Raw genomic sequence first — 4,898 nt, 5'->3', positions numbered from 1 at the left:
GGTTTCACCATGTTGGCCAGGATGGTCTTGATCTCCTGACCTCGTGATCCGTCCGCCTCGGCCTCCCAAAGTGTTGAGATTACAGGCGTGAGCCACCGCACCCGGCCTAATTTTATTTATTTATTTATTTTATTATTATTATTTTTTGAGACGGAGTCTCGTTCTGTCGCCCAGGCTGGAGTGCAGTGGCCGGATCTCAGCTCACTGCAAGCTCCGCCTCCCGGGTTCACGCCATTCTCCTGGCTCAGCCTCCCGAGTAGCTGGGACTACAGACACCGGCCACCTCGCCCGGCTAGTTTTTTGTATTTTTAGTAGAGACGGGGTTTCACCATGTTAGCCAGGATGGTCTTGATCTCCTGGCCTCGTGATCCGCCCGTCTCGGCCTCCCAAAGTGCTGGGATTACAGGCTTGAGCCACCGCGCCCGGCCAATTTTTGTATTTTTAGTAGAGACGGGGTTTCACCATATTGCCCAGGCCAATCTCGAACCCCTGACCTCCACCATGCCTGGCTAATTTTGTATTTTTAGTAAAGACAGGATTTCTCCATGTTGGTCAGGCTGGTGTCCAACTCCTGACCTCAGGTGATCCACCCATCTCGGCCTCCCAAAGTGCTGGGATTACAGGAGTGAGCTACTACACCTGGCCTCTTTCTTTTTTGTTTTAAGACAGAGTTTCGCTCTTGTTGCCAAGGCTGGAGTGCAGTGGGTGATCTCAGCTCACTGCAACCTCTGCCTCACAGGTCCAAGTGATTCTCCAGCCTCTCGAGTAATTGGGATTACAGGAGCCCACCATGCCTGCCTAATTTTTTTGTGTTTTTAGTAGAGACAGGGTTTCATCATGTTGGCCCAGGTGGTCTCGAACTCCTGACTTCCTGATCTGCCCACCTCAGCTTCCCACAGTGCTGGGATTACAGGTGTGAATCACTGCGCCCTGCCTGATCTTGGTTTCTAAATCCTACTCTTCAAGCAAAGGAACCGGGTTCCTTGGAGAAAATGGCTGATTCCAGGGATTTTCCACAACATTGGATCATGTTGTGGAGCTCAAGATAAATAATGCTCAGAGAATGGTGGGGACATATTTAAAGGACACAGGAGCTAATTTAAAGGGGCAGGAAAGGAAATAATTATAACCCATGAAATAAATCTATATCAGTTTATAGTGATTGTTGTTGTTGTTGTTGCTTTTTGAGACAGAGTCTTGCTCTGTTGCCCAGGCTGGAGTGCAGTGGTGCAATCTCGGCTTACTGCAAGCTCCACCTCCCAGGTTCACGGCATTCTCCTGCCTCAGCCTCATGAGTAGCTGGGACTACAGGCGCCCGCCACCACACCTGGGTAATATTTTGTATTTTCAGTGGAGATAGGGCTTCACCGTGTTAGCCAGGATGGTCTTGATCTCCTGACATCGTGATCCACCCGCCTCAGGCTCCCAAAGTGCTGGGATTACAGGCGTGAGCCACGGCGCCCAGTCCAATATTTATATTTTTTGTAGAGATGAGGTTTCCCCATGTTGCCCAGTCTGGTCTTGAACTCCTGGGCTCAAACAATCCTTCCATTTTGGCCTCCCAAACTGTTGGGATTATAGGAGTGAGCCACTGCCTTGATTTACCTCTGCCTTGCCCTCTACACTGGAAGAGCCCCAAAGTCTGGGAAGCCTTTGTTGTTTCTCATTGTTATAGCTCGGAGACTTGCACAGTGCCTGTGGCACAAAAGGTAGTGGTGGGGTCTCATGAAAATCACTGAGGAAGGAAGGGAGGTTGGACAGCCAGAAAAGGTGGTAGCACAGCAGAGCTATGTAAGAAATCACAGGCCGGGCGCGGTGGCTCAAGCCTGTAATCCCAGCACTTTGGGAGGCCGAGACGGGCGGATCACGAGGTCAGGAGATCGAGACCATCCTGGCTAACATGGTGAAACCCCGTCTCTACTAAAATACAAAATCTAGCTGGGCGAGGTGGCGGGCGCCTGTAGTCCCAGCTACTCAGGAGGCTGAGGCAGGAGAATGGCGTGAACCCGGGAGGTGGAGCTTGCAGTGAGCTGAGAACCGGCCACTGCACTCCAGCCTGGGTGACAGAGCGAGACTCCGTCTCAAAAAAAAAAAAAAAGAAATCACCTGGGGGGGTGTGGTGGCTTATGCCAGTAATCCCAGTACTTTGGGAGGCCAAGGTAGGTGGATCACCTGAAGTCAGGAAATCCAGACCAGCCTGGCCAACATGGTGAAACCCCGACTCTACTAAAAATACAAAAATTAGCTGAGTATGGTGGTGCATGCCTATAATCTCAGATACTGGGGTGGCTGAGGCATGAGGATTGCTTGAACCCCAGAGGTGGAAGTTGCAGTGAGCAAGACCCTGTCTCAAAGAAGAGGAGAAAGGCCAGGTGCGGTGGCTCACACCTGTAATCCCAGCACTTTGGGAGGCTGAGGCGGGCGGATCATGAGGTCAGGAGATTGACACCATCCTGGCTAACACGGTGAAACCCTGTCTCCACTAAAAATACAAAAAATTATCCGGGCGTGGTGGCGGGCGCCTGTAGTGCCAGCTACTTGGGAGGTTGAGGCAGGAGAATGGTGGGAACCCGGGAGGCAGAGGTTGCTGTGAGCCAAGATTGTGCCACTGCACTCCAGCCTGGGGGAGAGAGCGTGAGACTCCATCTGAAAAAAAAAGAAAAAGAGAAAAAATCACCTGGGAAGGGGCATGAAATAATCCCTGGGCAACTCCAGGGTCTGAGGGACTTAAACTATTCCCCATCCATCACTGAACCCGTTTTTAATTGTTTTTATTTTTTTAACTTTTTTGTTTTTATAACCTACCTGAACCCCTATGTTTATATCTGCACAGTGGAGTTCCTTGCCCATCCGTCTGCATCTCTGTTACAGGGGCAGGAGGAATTGCACTAAACAACAATACTAATAAACAAGTCTCGGCTGGGCACAGTGACTCACGCCTGTAATCCCAGCACTTTGGGAGGCTGAGGCGGGTGGATCATCTGAGGTCAAGAGTTCGAGACGAGCCTGGCCAATGTGGTGAAAATTGTCTCTACAAAAATTACAGAAATTAGCCGGGTGTAATCCCAGCTACTTGGGAAGCTGAGGCAGGAGAATCGCTTGAACCCAGGAGGCAGACGTTGCAGCGAGCCAAGATCATGCCACTGTATTCCAGCCTGGGCAACCTAAGCCTAGGTAACATAGTGAGAGCCTGCCTCTACAGAACATTTATTAATTTATTTATTTGGAGACACAGTCTCCCTCTGTCTCCCACGTAGAGTGAAGTGGAGCAATCTGGGCTCACTGCAATCTGACTCCCAGGTTCAAGCGATTCTCCTCCCTCAGCCTCCTGAGTAGCTGGGATTACAGGCGTCTGCCGTGAGACACGACTAATTTTTTTTTTTTTGAGACGGAGTCTGGCTCTGTTGCCCAGGCTGGAGTGCTGTGGCCGGATCTCAGCTCACTGCAAGCTCCGCCTCCCGGGTTTACGCCATTCTCCTGCCTCAGCCTCCCAAGTAGCTGGGACTACAGACACCTGCCACCTCACCCGGCTAGTTTTTTGTATTTTTTAGTAGAGACGGGGTTTCACTCTGTTAGCCAAGATGGTCTCAATCTCCTGACCTACGACTAATTTCTTTTTTGAGACGGAGTCTCATGAGGCTGAAGTGCAATGGCGTGGTCTCGGCTCACTGCAACCTCCGCCTCCTGGGTTCAAGCAATTCTCCTGCCTCAGCCTTCCTAGTAGCTGGGATTACAGGCACCTGCCACCATACCTGGCTAATTTTTTGTATTTTTATTAGAGATGGGGGTTCCACTATGTTGGCCAGGCTGGTCTCGAACTCCTGACCTCGTGATCTGCCTGCCTTGGCCTCCCGAAGTGCTGGGATTACAGGCATGAGCCATCACGCCCAGCTTCTACAGAAAATTTAAAATGTAGTCCCAGAAAATAGGAGGCTGAGGTGGGAGGGGATCCTTTGAACCCAGGAGGTCAAGACTGCAGTGAGTTATAATCAAAGCTCTGTACTGCAGCCTGAGCAACAAGGCAAGACGCTGTTTCTAAAAGAATAATAATTATTATTATAAATAATAAGCTACTAAAATAAACTACAAAATAACACCACCACCAACAATAATAATGGCTGGCACTCATTGAACAGGCATTTGCAGGCAAACATTTTACTTATATTTACTTTTCCCTTTTTTTTGAGACGGAATCTCGCTGTGTCACCCAGGCCGGGGTGCAGTGGCACAATCTCGGCTCACTGCCACCTCTGCCTCCCAGGTTCAAGTAATTCTCCTGTCTCAGCTCCGGAGTAGCTGGGACTACAGGCGCTAGCCACCAAGCCTGGCTGATTTTTGTATTTTTAGTGGAGACGGGGTTTCACCATATTGATCAGGCTGGTCTCGAACTCTTGACCTCAGGTGATCCACCCACCTCAGCCTCCCAAAGTGCTGGGATTACAGGCGTGAGCCACCGTGCCCAGCCTACTTTTCCCTTATAAAACAAATACTTGGCTGGGTGCAGTGGCTTACACTTGTAATCCTAGCATTTTGGGAGGCCGAGGCAGGTGGATCACCTGTGCTCAGGAGTTTGAGACCAGCCTGGCCAACATGGTGAAAACCCGTCTCTACTAAAAATACAAAAATCAGCCAGGTGTGGTGGCAGGCGCCTGTAATTCCAGCTACTCAGGAGGCTGAGGCAGGAGAATCGCTTGAACCCGGGAGGCAGAGGTTGTAGTGAGCCGAGATCACACCACTACACTCCAGCCTGGACGACAGAGCGAGACTTGATCTCAAAAACAAAACAAAACAAAAACAAAAATGTTCTACTTGGAGGCCATATCATTGGCTTCTTCATGCAGAGTTGTAGTTGTTGTGTTTCCTGGTGAACTGAACCTTTTTTTTTTTTTTTTTTTTTT

The sequence above is a fragment of the Rhinopithecus bieti genome, unplaced genomic scaffold (assembly GCF_001698545.2).
Source record: "Rhinopithecus bieti isolate Rb0 unplaced genomic scaffold, ASM169854v2 scaffold_9899, whole genome shotgun sequence".
Lineage (NCBI taxonomy): Eukaryota > Metazoa > Chordata > Mammalia > Primates > Cercopithecidae > Rhinopithecus > Rhinopithecus bieti.
The sequence above is the reverse complement of the archived record's forward strand: the minus strand, read 5'-3'. Positions refer to the sequence as shown.